Consider the following 15,002-nt stretch of genomic DNA (forward strand, 5'->3'; position numbering starts at 1 on the left):
CCTAAATGCACAGTGAAAGGGCTGTAAACAAGAGTTAACTGCTGCTCCATTAAAGGGTTCTTCAGGTCTCCTCATCCCTCCTGGCTTTTCTTTCCCCTGATCCTTTTGCCTTTTTTTTTTTTTTCTGTTTCCCACCCCTGGCCCCCAGAGCTGGCACAAGGGAAGAAGAGCAGTGCTACTTTGTATTTAGGCAACATTAAAAGTGAAACGCTTTGACATCTCCCAAGCCAAAACTGACAAAGCCAGCTGAAAAAACCAAAACGTTCATGTTCCAAATTGCAAACTTTTCTTATTTGTTGAAAGCATTCCAGGGTGGCTTCAGGCTATGCTGAGCTCGCCTAAAGGCAGGTTTAACTTATGTTTTGACCATTTAGGAAGGAAAACAACTCTTTTCTTCCATGATGTTCTTTGGCACTCAGTAAATAAATTTTATCATGGCAACTGTAAAGCCACTTGAGGCTTGAAGACACAAATTTTAAATTAAAGTGGTCCTTGACATCTTGTTCTACAAACTAACCTGGGCACTCTACAGTCATTAAGAATAAAAAGCCCACATGAAGTAGCTTAGTATCATGTATTAGTGTCATGTTTTCCAGTTGTTCCTTCAACATAACAGCTGAGTCTTACATAATCCTGTTTTGTAATTATATACCCAAATGCTTTACAGAGGAAGAAAGCTAAAATGTGTAGTGGGACCCGAGTCAGGTTGATCCAGGGCTGTAAAGAGAAACTTCATCTCTGAACATTGCTCCAGAACTCTCTGCCTTTTAGCTTCTTTAGCTAAATCCTGGAGCCCAGCAATTTCTGACTGGTCACAGGCTGAGGAAGTTCCCCAGAGCTGTCCTGTGATATGATACCTTATCTTGCTCTGAACACGATAGAATTCAGAGGTTGTGAGGTCTGAGGGTGCACAAATGAATAGTGTAACTGTTTTGTTTTATTTTTTTACCAAACCTGAATGCTGTGCAGAATGACTGCACTGCCTGCCACAGAATAATATTTTCAATGATTGTAGCGTGCAGCTGTACATGAAGTATGTGCATATTTAGACCTAGTTTGAGCTATAGCTGCCACAGCTAGAGGTATGAATCACATAATGCTTGTGGGTTTGGGCTGCTCTGATGTGGAACCACTCAGCTGCACAGGCAGAGGCAGGGATTGCCAATCCACGCCTTCCTGCAGGCTCAGTTCATCATCCCCTCCTTGACACCGTGCCCTGGCATTCCGTGCAGACAGAGGACAACTTCACAGGGCTCACAACTTCCACAACCAGACCTCGCTGCACCAGCAGAACTTCTTGCCATGATTCTTCTCAAAACAGATTAATCTTTGTAGAAAATGAGAGCAGAGGTTAATGAGGGTTGAGGTAAAGATGGAATGGCACCAGCAGTTACTTCCTATAAACACAGCAAAGTAATCATTTCTAGCACAACATTTAATAAAACCAAGCCCTACCAGGTTGCACAGCTACAGGAGAATTCAGTTGGAAGTCAAATCTGATGCTGACTGGCTTTCCTCAGTGAAATACATGACACCTGGTCTCCTTATCTCACCTAATCAATTTAATCACATTTTTAATGAGCAGAAATAGAAAAAGTAAACAGTTCCTTTCTCTTCTTACAACACCCATCTTCTTTCTATGCTGCTTACTTTGAATAACCAGAGTTCATTTTTAGACCCCTGTTCAATATTTCATTCCAAGGATTTCACAAGCATCTTTGAAATGCTATTTTGAATCTTCAGCAATGATTAATGCAAATTTCCTGGGATTTTCCCTCCTCTCAAACTGGGCTCTGTCTTTCAGAGTGGAGGAAGAGCTGTTTCATGGTTTGCTTATGAATCCAGCTCCGTTCCCACCTGAGAGAGAAGTAAGAACTCTCTAGACCAGGATACAGATGAACTGTGGGTAATTTCTGTAATAGTCCCCTATCTTTAGATGGTCCAAAAAATCTAAATGTAATTCAGGGGTGTGTTGCTTTCTATTATGAATTCTGAATAAGGAATCATTAACTACTCCCAAATAGAAATAACCCAGTAGGATAAGCATCAAACAGTGTTTCAGCATTTATGGAATGAAGATGTATTTGTGTCTTGATACATGTGCCAGTAACAGTAACTGGCATTGATAATGGTATTTGGGAAGCTGCTGTGCAATTTTACATTAATTTTTTTATTAATATTATTTTACAATAATTTTACATTATTGCATTTATCACCTTCCAGATGATTGTTAAATCCTACACTGAAAAGGAATTATCACCTATCTTTCATCTTCCAGATAAGAAAAAATAAGAAAAACTGGGAGAAGTTCTCATTATCTGGAGTAAAGGGAGAGGTGAGAGGATCCTGCTGCTTTTCTCTAATTTGGGCAGTGTTTTTAGCTGACTTCCAGCAGGAGTGCAGGTGTAACACACCAGGGAAAGTCTCCATGGGGCACTGTGCCTGTGCCATAAATTAGGCCCAGTTTTATTTGTCTGGCACTGAAAACAAGGGAGAAGACTTTTGACTTGCAGACACAGGGAGAGAAATAGTCCTTTAGCTTCATTACCATTGGCAGGGGTGTGAATTACATCCCCTTGAAAATTGCATATATCCCCCCCATTTTATTTTCTTCCAGTGGGAGAGGGGCAAGAGAAAGGGATGGATCCCCTTGGCCATCTGGTTTTTGAAACAGCAGAGTGCATGTGGATCACATTTTCAAGGCTTATTCCCCAAAAGTGAAAATCAGAAATTTACATTCTGAAAGTTTGATACTTGGATGTGTTTGTCCATCTTCCCAAGTGCTGCTGAGGTTGTGGTGCCTGGTGATCACGTCTGGATAATCTTGCAAGAGACTGAGATCTAATTTTAGCAAAAAATATAGTGCTGCAAAAATAATATTAAGGTCTAATAGCTCAGTTTTCTGTGAGTGACAGAGCTTATTTCTTCTTGAAAAGCATTAATAGATTTTGCAGATAGACAATAGAAATAAATTAAATTTTCTGGCCCACGTGGTAATTCAGCAGAGCTTGGTAAAGTGAGTCATAAGGGCTCAATAGCCCATGGTTTAATTTAAGTTACATGACTTCCACAAAAATCTTGAGATTTTGGGGGGAGGGAAATGAACTTTTTACAGAAAGAATTACAGAGCAAGGAAGGACCAGGGAACAAATCTGAAGGAATTTGGTGCACAAAGTTGGCACAAGCAGCCTCAATGAAAGATGGGGTGGAGAGACCCATCCTTCGTGTCTAATAATCCTGACATTTGCTTTAGTTTTAAAGGAATACTTGGTAGCCAAATTATATAAAATAGATTAACCTGAAGCAGAAGGTTGAGAGAGGGCTGGCTGAATTAAATATTCCAGTAACTGTCAGATTAGTCACGTGTGGCATTCTCCTCTTCAACCACTGCACAAGGGGTGAAGTCAGGAATTTGCTGTACAATTAACAAATCATGGGATAGTCGAACAAATCAGTGCTTTCATCAGCTTCTACCATTTCATCACATTATTCTGAAATTGATTTTATATTTTAGGCCTATATATTCCCCAAAATACATTTCTCTGCATATGTGGAGCATGAAAAATTAATCCATTAACAGGTATTCTTTAACTAGGTCTCGAGAGTGCTGTGAGCCTGAATTATGCTGCATTTTCCAGTATCTTTTTAATTTTGCATGTTCTAGATAAAAAACAGTTTCCTTTAAAAATGGTTGCTCTCTTCTCTGTAATGACAAGAGGGGAAGAGGATATTGAAAAGTTCCTCATCAGCATAAATAAATTAAAGTCCCCACTTCAGAGAAGCCAAGAGGAATGAAGGTCCATTAAATGTTTTAAGAGCAAGCTGGAGGCAGAGATGACCAAAATGAAGCTCTCCAGTCTAAATATATTAGCAACTCTCTCCACACTTGGATTTTTAAATGTCACACAATCTATTAAAACTGAAACATCTTTGAAGGTAGCACAGTCAGAGGAGGGGTTGTGCTACCACATATTTAAATAATGGTCTATCACATTTGCAGTTTTTAAACCTGTATTTGCAGGTTAAAATTCAGCTTTCTGTTAATAGGGCCAGTCTTGTCTTTCTGCCTCCCCCCAGGCTCCTCCTCTCTTTGTCATCCCTTTCTCTGCTGCCTGAAGATGCCTCCTTTTGCAGGATTTCAAAGATTTGCAAAAATTTCACAGCAGTAATCCTGTCGTCCAGCCAGGGAGATATATGTACACTATTTATAAACTGATACAGTTCCACTGGCTGCACAATAGCAAATTCATGATTAATTAGATATTATTTTAGAGAGCTTCTCACACAGCCAGTGTTGTCAGCTCAGGATTCAAACCCAAGTTTTATGGTATTTTTGCTTCAGTGTGTTTTTTTTCAGGCAGATATTGATAAATTGGACACTATTTACATTTCTTATGTCACTTTTCATAAGGAATGTCTTGTGCATGAGTCAAGATAACCCAAACCTGGAAGATCTGTTGATTTCTTTCTTTCTACAGTCCTACCACTGACTTGCCTGGTGGCCTTGAGCAACCTCTCCCTTCCCTCTGGGTTTCATTTATCCTCTTCGAGTAAAAGGGATACAAGGAATTTAATTTACTTTGAAAGGTATGATACCCACTTGCAATGTCCTCTGGAGTCTTGGGATTATGGATGGATGTGTGTTTAATAGAGAGGACATTCCTGGCAGTTGCTTTGGCAGGAGGATCCTTCCCTCTGACAGGAGCACAGTTTCAGTGCTCAGGAGGGGGAAGAAGAAATATGCCCAGAGTTTCTGAGGCGATCCTGCTCCATCCATCCTGGCAAACTTTAAGTTTTGAATGTCAACCTTCTCCCTGCAGTATCTCCTTAATTTTTCCACTGCCATTTATTGTGTTTTATGACAGTTTTATCTTGAGTTATGGACATATTTTTCACCCGGGTTTCAAATATAGTATGTTTTTATCAACTTGAAGTCATCTTGTAGGCATCTTGCTTTCTGGACTGTTTTATTTTGGGATTTTCTTTTTTCCCTGATCACCTCATTTTTACATGGGCCCTTTCCTAGAAATTAAGCACCTGGATGCACTGGGCCTCCTATCCCTCCAAATTAAACTGTATTTTGGCTCTTACTCCTTCAACCCTTTAGAACTGAGCCCTGAGCACTACTCAAGGTGAAATTCAGAATTCATTTCTTTGGGTCCTAAAACTGCTGTTTGATAAAGCAGTTGTTTACTGTGTCCAAAATTATTTATCCCTCTTGTCTTGAAGAGAAAAGGATCCAGGCTGTAGGAGGGGAACCTTCTACCACTGATCATATCTGCAATTTACAGCTTTTCCTCATAATCTTTTTTCCCACTGAAAATTGAAAATCCCAAAGTCCCCTTTAAGTCTCTTTTATTCACTTGACATGTTTTTTTTTCACCGAGATGGTTTTGCAAATATTAAGAACCTCTGTAAACAAGACCAAACCACACAGAGGAAACTCCTCCTTAACCTGGTCCCTGAAGAGCCATTTGGAGCAAATGGCTTTGCATAATCCAGATTTTTCTAATTAGCATCTCTGGCAAAAAGCCACTTGGGTATATTTGATATGCTTTTATCTTAAGATTAAATTTATATTTGCTGCTAGGTAGTTCTGACATCTTCATTCTTGTTTTAGATCTCTGTCATAACATGATTATTGTGTGATCACTACTTAGAGCAAACCAGCCCCTATTTGTAAATGGCTCGGGCTCACCCACAGTGATGGGCTCTACAGTCCTGCCAAGTAAGAATTCTGGGGAGTTTTTTGCAACTTAGAATTGAAAAACTGTTGTTGTAAAAGCTGCAGGGCAGGTTTAGAGTATTTTTGGAGCCATATAACAATTCCAAAAAATTAGATGGAAAAACAACCAAGAAAATAATTGATACATGAGAATGTTTTTTGAAAAGATTGCAATTTCAATATTCTGAAGGAGGTTACCCCAGCTCTACAAGACAGACTACAGCACAGATTTTAATGAATTTTCCAAAGTCTTGAAGAACTGAGTAAAGAACAGATCCTTTCCTTAATCCAGTCTTCTAACCACAAAACTTTTTCCTACCACAGACATCTAAGCACTTTGGAATATAATTTTTCAAGGGCAGATTCACTATCAGTGCTATCAATCCTTACAGCTCTTATGAAATCAGTTGATCTATTACTGATTATATCAACGAAGCATCTGCCACAGGACTCTCTAGTACAAAATAAGTTAAACAGTATAAATCAAAGGAAAGTGCTTTCATAAACACTAGAAATATTCACAAAATTTCTCGTGCCATGAAAAAATCCATAACTTTAACAAAAATTATGTTTAAATATAATTTTTTTTCAATGCTTGGAAACAATGAGAAAGTTGTCTGGTCATAGTAGGAAATGTGTAAATCAGATCAGTCATTAATCTAATCTATTTTAGGAAGTTTCACTATTCGCTAAGGTTCCCTACGGCTGCTTTAGTGAGAGTCTTTATTGTAAAGTGCCAAAAAGGATGAAAAATATCCTACCATGCAAAGTTACCTCTCCTAGACATCCCTTTCTGAGATTAGAAACAGAAAAATCAAACTGCAATGCAAAGGTAAAGTGTCTGCTTCAAATCAAACAGGAATCTAATTCCGTTCACCACACAGGCCTTTGGGATTTTCCACATTTCTCTGCTTAATCAGATTTCATTTGATGGCCATTCATTAAGGAAAACATTCCTATTTCCCCAGGTAAGGAGATTTTTTCCTCCAAACAGCTTTGTGCTCCACTCTCACCTTACCACACGAGTCTGTTGAGTGTTCAGGTCAAAACCACAGAGAAGGAAAACACTAATGCAGAACTGGAAATCCTTTACTTGTTCTCATTTGAGGTTTGTTCATCTCAAACACCACCAGGAGTGTGAGGAAAAGTGCTCCAGTCACACAGGTCTGAAGCTGTACTGGGCACTTTTTACTAAGACCATGCTGAAATGAATGCCACAATGCTACCCCACGAGGTCTACTATAAACCAGCTCCTTTTCAACCCATTAAAAACTGCATAAATCACATTCTGTTAGCCCAGGGCTGCGTTATAATTGCAAAATAGTGCCAGATTTCCAGCAGAAACAAGGGCTTGGTGGTGGAAAAGATCTGGGCTCCATAAATCAATCAAGTATAATTTACCCACTCATAATATCAATAATCACACAGCACTCATAGCATGCTCTTATGTGCAACATTTAATGCTTACAGCATAGCCATTATAGATTATTATGCTAAGAAGGCTACCACTACTAGAAATTACACATTACAGATTATTTTATTGACTAATACTAAAAATCCACTGGCAAAAAAAACCCATATTGTTCATTTCAGTGGAGATTAAAATATTCTTTCTAGGCTCACTTTAAAAAGAAACACTGAAATTCTCCTTAACCCTATAATGTGTATTATTTAACTTCTTTTTTTAAAGAAATATCCTGGTTTATTTCAATGCTACACTTCACAGCATTGCCTCAGAAATCACTGAGCGGGCAAAACTGAGGACAAGGAGCTGAGTGCAGGATGATTGTCTACAAGTGGGAAAGGAAACAAATAGCTAGAGGCAGAACAACTTCTTGATTGGCTTGGCCTTCAAAGCACGTCCTAAAACTCTGTCCCAGACTTAGAATGAAGAGAAGAAAAATCGTGCCTTGGAATGGTAAAGTGTAGGATTAGAAACACAAAAGAGAGGAAGACAATTTCAAGAGAGACAAAATTCAGCTGGAGAGATCTGAGGGGAATGAAACAAGTTGAATTCAGAGCACACTGTCCTCCAGAGGCTCAAATGGAGTCCAAGATTTCAGATAGTTTCTCTCTTGGGAAATACCTGATGGGTGCTGGTGAAGGTTCCACCTTCAGGTCAGTCTGTCACCCTGTAAGTCCCTGCAGCAGCTCTGCTGACAAAACACTGGTGCAGAAGGTCTGGGGCTGTTTTAATTGATATCCTGAAGTCTTTACTAGAGCTCTCACATGCCTGTTGTTAGCTACATAATCTTATGCAATATTCTACAGTCATTCCCTGAGAAACTGTATGATGGCTTGGCTGCAAAAGTTGTGGATGGGTCAGAGAACTGTGGAAAAAGGAAGATGGAGAGGACCCTGGAGATCTGGGTTCTTTCTCCTACCCCTGCCAGACTGCCAAGGGGAAAAGAGTAAATCATTTAAACAAGGTGCTCATCTTCACAGTACAGCTATAAATCACAGTACAGACACATAAATCTTCAGGCTGTTGAGAATCCACAACAGAATTTAATGAGACATTATCTAAGCATGTAAAGATCTGCCTTATCTAATGGGTCTGGGAAATCATAGGTACACATCTCAAGTGAGGCAGTCAAAATCAGCATTTGCAAATCTCTCTCTGATGCTCTGCACACCTCTTAAATCTGTGAGGTGGACACTCCAGCCCCACACTGCTCAGAACTTTGGTGCGGCAGGTACTGTAGTGACAAGCACTACATAAAGGCTTCTGAATATATTAATAACTTCTGCCCTCACAGATTACTGGAGAAAAATGTTTGTGATGTGCACTTTAAGGCTGCATCACAATGCATATGCACAAGAAACCAAGTGAAGATTGCAGAGGCAACCATAATTCTGGCACTTCCTAAGTTTTTAGTGCCTGCTTTTAAAATCTTCATAATGTGCTTTCAACATAGCAGCTTTCTGGTATATAACATGTGATTATCTGAAATTACATATATATTTTCACAGTATCTGGAGAACATTTTGTTTTCTGCTTTAGAAGGATCCTGAAAATAATCGTTATTTAACCAAATCATCCCTGGCTTTCTTTTCCCTTTGCTTTTATGTGGAAGCCACAGAACAGCTTTTCACATACCAGATGAATAATGTGTAGGAAGAGTGAGAGAGGAAGCAAATTGATGGCTTCTTTTTAAGTATGTGAATTTAATTTCACCAAGCACTTTAATCATAATGCAGATCCAAATTTACAGGGGAAAAAAATAATCTCCTGAATGCTCCAATATGTTGGCTCATATACATGACTGAAAAAGTTCATGTTCTCTAAAAGAATACATTTCTTTCCTGATTTTTAAAACTGTTGTTTGAAAATGAATATGCATTAATATCTAAAGTACTAGGTAGCATAAAAGCATTTTGCATCTTCAAACTACAGCAAAATGCAGTCAGAGGCTTGCTGGACAACTGTTGGATTACCTGACCAGATTTAGAGGTTTCACAGACAGAAATTTTCCTGCACGGTTGGACTTTTTTAGAGAACTCTTTTTCTAATTAGTGCCAAGAAGAAAGAAACGAGCTATCCAACACACTCCTAAACTCAAAGTACTATGGCACTTGCAGTGAGAAAAATTCCTTGTTTCCTGCCCCCATTCCCTCCAGCTTCCCTGCAACATAACTGCAGACATAAATCCCTCTCCCTACTGGAAAAGTGTATCTATTGATCCTGAAATAAGCACGTGTAACAGTTATGCAATTGATCTGCCAGCACCATCCCCAGTTCCCAGTTTGGGAGGAAAACATTCCTGGTTATGGAATGGAGGATTTTCAGAGCACAAAAGTCTGAAAGAATAATCCTACTTGCTTAGGTAAAAGAGAGCCAATGGAATTTTTTTTCTATTCCTAATCATCACAGAAATAACACATTCTTACATATTTTATCACAAGCAAAATATCCAAGAAATCCTAATTCCTTCATGTTAAAAGCTCGCAGCATTCCCTCAATACAGAACCCCAGAAATACATTTAAAACATCCAAAGCTTTAATTCCCACTCACCTCAGCTAAAACTCCCAGCAAACAGATCAGTTAAGGAAAATAAGGCATCTATAGCAGGAAGGAAATACTTATCCATCTTCCTGTTCATTTCTTTTATCCCTTGCTACTCACCTCCAAGAGCTGCTGCTGCTCGGAGCACACAGAAGGCAGCAGCTCAATCTGAGGCAGAAAAAGGTTATTTCCTTCCACCCTCTGTTACTGCTCTCCCTTGAAACTCCTTCACTTTCTCTTTCAAGTTGCACAGGAACACGAGGATGGACCCTTTGGGCTCTCTCCAGGTCTGTGTATATTATGTAAAACAGATGAATGCATTTCCTATTTTAACCACGAAAATCATGTCTGCACTGACAGGCGCCGGGATCATTAATGGTGACTGTGTGCAGCAGTGCAAGCCCACGGAATGCTCAGAACTGGGCTCAGCTCTCTAAATGCAGAACCAGAGGAAAATCTGCAAATCAATTTCTCTTTGTTGCAGAAGTTTCTCTTTTTCTCCCCCACAGCAGAAAATCTCTGTTTAACCAGTACATTTCACTAGAAATGCTGGAGCAGAGCTCTAGACTTAGTGTAACACCAGAAACAAACACACTGGAGATGTTTTGGCCATTAAAATGCCTCCAACCCCAGTGTAACTTTCAGTCAGCTACCACATCAAACCTGTGATTCCTTTCTCCCAAGACAATTTTGTCTTGTAGCACTGTCAGCAAACTGCTCCAGCACTGCTTGAAAAGATTCCAGCCCAAATTACAGTAGTGAAAACCTGTTCTGGCCACTTCCCTATTTTTTTCTAGAATATTTACATTTCATATTATTCCCCACCCAGTCTTAGTGATAGTTTCCAGAATGCAGGAAAACAGTCTTTCCTTCCTGCAATCCTAAATGCCTTCATTAGGGAGACTTAATGCTGAAGTGTTTGGGAAGGCAGATGCTCTGGATTTAAAAGAAACAGGAGAGGACTCAGTGAACAGCTGCATTGCTCTCAGCTTCCAGAGAGCCATATTTCAGAATGGTTTTCTACATTATTTTGTCAGTGGGAACATATTATTACCATCTATATTTAAAAATACTGGCTTTCCTGCACGAAGGCAACAGCAGACTTAAAACCACAATGACTGTTCTGTGCAAATATTCTGTGCCAATGATGCAGAAAATGAGATCCAAGTGAAAAACAAAGTGATTTAGAAGGTCTTTTCTTGCAAGAAAAAGACCTGTACAGAACTGGCCAAAAACCAATGGTACAGGAATTCTTGTACACTTTAATCAATATTCACAGCTCTTTGTTGAAATTTCACTGATTGCTCAGTAATACCTTGTCTTTACTAATGAACAACCTATTGTATTACATCTGTAGTACATTGAAATGCTGGAAATTAAAACCATGTTCCAAAGTTAAATTTTATCTGTTCTAAAAGAAAATATTTTTCAAGTAAACTGAGCACTGTCTGTTTCTGTAGATATTAGATCATGTAATTCCTGAAAGAGTCTGGCAATTCCACTTTGGAGCCCTGAGCATAGACTAGAGAACTGCCAAAACCCAGGGAGAAAATCTAAACACATTTTCAATAAAATGTTATAAATTTAAAGTAAATCACAGTCCTTTTTTTCCTCAGGATATAGATCTTAACAGTTTTTTCTCTTATTGAGTCTTCTTATGCATCATCTACAACCACCCACGTTTATTTTCCAGAATAGTTTAGGCAGTGACTAAAGGATTTACTGCAGCTCAGGTAAATTGCTTCTTCTGAAAAAAAGTGCACTAATCATGTGAATAATATAAAATTGATTTGGTTTAATTCAATGAACATATGTAAAACAGAGCTTTCAGTCATAAATAGGACTTCAGTGGACAGCCCGTTGTTTTTTCCCTAAGGGATACTATAGGCACTAAGTTTAATGAAGTACTGTTTTAACAACTTATTATCATTGGGAGCTCTTTAATTAATGTCAGTGGCAGTTAATTAAAAAAAAAAAATTCAATGTCCATCTTTCACCAATCTGTGCACAGAAATCATTCCCTTCTGCTTACTGAAGTTCTGGAAAAAGCTATGACAAACAAAGACCTAACTTCAAATGTAAATAAAAATATTAGGCAAAATCTCTATTAAAAATTAAAGAGTCTTAAAGCAAAGTTCCCAAACATGTGCTTAAATTCAAGAAGTTAGTCTTCACAAGGTTAATAGGATTCATTTGTCAGGGAGATGCCTTATGCCAAACAGGCTTCTTTGAGTTTTAAACCCATGTTTGCTAAGCTTCTGTATACTTGAAATTTAGGCACACAAGTTTGAAAATCTGGGAAAAGCTTCTTAAATGCAAGTGAAAAATAAACAGATCTATCCTGGTGCAGAAGTTTCTATGAATCATCACTCTTCAGGCCTAGAGGAGTTACCCAATGCAGGAGCTGTGTCACAGCCAGAGAAGCAGCCAAGACAAGAGGAAACTTTGGATACAGGAAAACAAATGAATAAACATCTTGAGGAAGCTGATGCTTGGTACTCTTGCTGATGGGCAAAATTCCCCAAAAGCCTAGAACAGCTTAACTTCAGATTTTTCAATGCCATAAATAAAATTTTGCCTCCTTTACAGGACTCAGACTTAATCTTCCCTTTCTGCATGAGACTCAGAACTCTCATTTTTACACTTCCAGATATGAAGCACCTCTGGGTACTTACACTGCAGCAATAAATCATCTCTACAGTGAATACAGGCCCTTTTAAAGCATCTCTTTTAGAATCTCAGCTTCATTCACACACTTTGTATTCTCCACGGAATGGAATTCTCCATTTCTTAGGGGGAACTAAGTTTTAGTCAAGATTTTCCTAGCAAACATGCTTCAAGTATGTGAATTTCATAAAGTATCCCAAATGTCTCATGTAAAATTCTGTGAATGTGGCAAGAGCTTTGGATAATAGTTTACATTTCAGCTGCCAATGCATTTCTGAGTTAGAAGACATTCATTTATTTATGAGATTCATATATCTTTGGATTATAGCTAAAATAGAAGACAGTCTTTGCTGGTAATAAATTGTGACTATTTTCACTGAAGCTGGCCAACTTTCCATCTTGCAATGCCTTACTGTGCAACTTCTTTAAAAGTCTTCCAGTAAAAAGAGATTGAATTGTCAAAGTTACCAGGTAATGGCTTGGGCAGTTGACAGAGCACAAACTTGGCACACAAAGCATATGTGGCTATTGAAAATCTTGTTTCCTCACTTAGGAAGGGGTCACTGGGTGCAAACTGGGTAGGTCACCTCTTGAAAATCCAAGGTGGATTTTCTGTTTCTTTTGATTCCTGTTTTCCAAGTAAAAAAAAAAGATAATGAGAAAAATCTGTCTGTGCATCAGAATGCTGAGTGCTAATTTTAGAACTCTTCAAATAGAATCAGAAAACTCTCTGAGGCACTCACAATGAAGAAAAACTGGCATTTGAGAAATCCTTCTTAACAGGTTTTAAATTAGGTGAAACTAGGACTACAACATTCAATATTTCTTAAATACTCATAAATTGTGTTTGGACTCAGTTTTGAAACTTTTTTTCTACCAGACTTAATGAATACCCATAGAAGAGGAATACTCATAAAAATTGGAAACAGGTACTCCTTAAAGCAAAAACTTTAAGATTAGATTTAGAAATTCTGTAGAATGAGGCATTTGTTCTCTTGTTGTCATGAACCCAAAGAAATCTCTCTTATTTTAAAGTCTTTTTCATTTGAATACACTTAACATGTTTGGAGTACTTAGATACTACTGCAGCAATTAACATTTGTAACCTTTGCTGATTTGAAATTAACATTATATTTAGTAGAAATAGAGATTCGAATATATTCCTGGAAGTATCTTTGTAATGTCCTAACAATTACACCGAAAAGCTCGAAAATTCACATACTACTATTACTGTGTGTCTTGCTCCATCTTAATTAGGATATTTAGGGTTTTAAATGTGGCAATAAGTTCCTTTCATTTTCTGAATAAGGCCTTTTTTTCAATTTTTATTTTCATCATCTGTCACAGAAATTTGTTGTATGTGTAAGCAATTTAATGGTTCACTGAAAGGTTGTTATGCAACTGAGTTGTATAAAACCCTGTCCAAGCCCAGAAACTACTGTAAGGGGGAAACACTGAAATAGTAAAGGGCTGAGAATTTAAATATGTTTTCTGTTGGTATTTCTATCTTTTGTCAGTGGGTTTGTAGAGCTCCTGTGAAGGCAAGAGGGAAGAGATTACCTACTGTTGGGATGTCAGGGATAAAAAGCTGCTGCCCAGGTAAGAGTCTGGAGCCCTAACGTAGCCAAGGGGAGTCTGTAGTGCCATATCTGCTTTGCAGAGGTCTCAAGTGATTATTCCAACAGTTTTCCAAACAGAAGCCACTCATTGCAATGTTGAGCTATGATTAAAATCATTAAGCCTGGATTTATCAGTGCAGGTGATGAATGATTAAATGCATCGTTCCAACTGCACCAGGGTCAGCACTTGAGGGCTTTCTATCAGTATATGTTTATAATCCTGTCAATGAATGCAGTGGATGGGAAATATTATCAGTTGCTGAAGATGTCACTGATGCTGTTTCTGAGCCCCTGTGACAGCATGTGCTATTTCCAGAGTGAGGCTCAGGGTGTAATTAATGCAAATTACAGATCCTGCCAGGATTCCTCAGGTCACTAAATCAGTTATATTGCTGTTGACCATTGCTGTGATTAGCCAGAGAGCAAAGCACTGCTCTGTGAGGGATGGATACTGTGGCCCTAAACTGATTACACCTAAGTACTACTCCAAAAGCAGTGAAAGACCCAGCACTGGGGGTTTTATTTCACCAGCACTGATTTCTACAGGAATAAGAGCTCTTCTTAAGGTATATGACAGAACAAAGAAATATCATCATGCTGTACCCTTGTTCCTGCAGTAACAAGATATAACTTCACAATTCAGTTTATTTTCCAACCACAGCATCCTCTGAGAAACTAGAAACTCTTCCTTGCAAAGAACCTTTGTATTGGACGGGATGATCTTCTGTGATCCCTGCCAGCCTGAATCACTCTGTGATCCTGTGATCTGCTTATGTAACCCCTACAAATAAAATACACGTCCACATCCATCAATTATTTACCAATATTTCTACAGATGCCCCAAATATATGTTTTTGACCTTCAGGCAGAAACACTGAAGCACAGTAGAAAATTCCACTTGGCCAAAGCTGGAAAAGCTTAGAAGCCTGTAAATTATCCACTCTTCTAGAGTGCAAGAGTAACTTTGGTAAAGCAAAAACAGTA

General features: G+C 38.5%; 1 protein-coding gene across 3 annotated transcripts in view; it reads right to left on the reverse strand.

Annotated features, from left to right (window-relative positions):
* The window catches only part of PHACTR3 (phosphatase and actin regulator 3), a 101,663-nt gene that overhangs the window by 63,340 nt on the left and 23,321 nt on the right, over positions 1-15,002 (reverse strand). The window contains exon 1 of one of the 3 annotated variants that reach the window (XM_068207976.1): positions 9,853-10,077. The exons of the other annotated variants lie outside the window; for them this stretch is intronic. The gene's annotated coding sequence lies outside the window, so the exon portion shown is untranslated. Of the gene's footprint in view, positions 1-9,852; positions 10,078-15,002 lie in introns of those variants that run through there. 3 annotated transcript variants of the gene reach the window in all.

Source organism: Anomalospiza imberbis, chromosome 17, assembly GCF_031753505.1.
Source record: "Anomalospiza imberbis isolate Cuckoo-Finch-1a 21T00152 chromosome 17, ASM3175350v1, whole genome shotgun sequence".
Lineage (NCBI taxonomy): Eukaryota > Metazoa > Chordata > Aves > Passeriformes > Viduidae > Anomalospiza > Anomalospiza imberbis.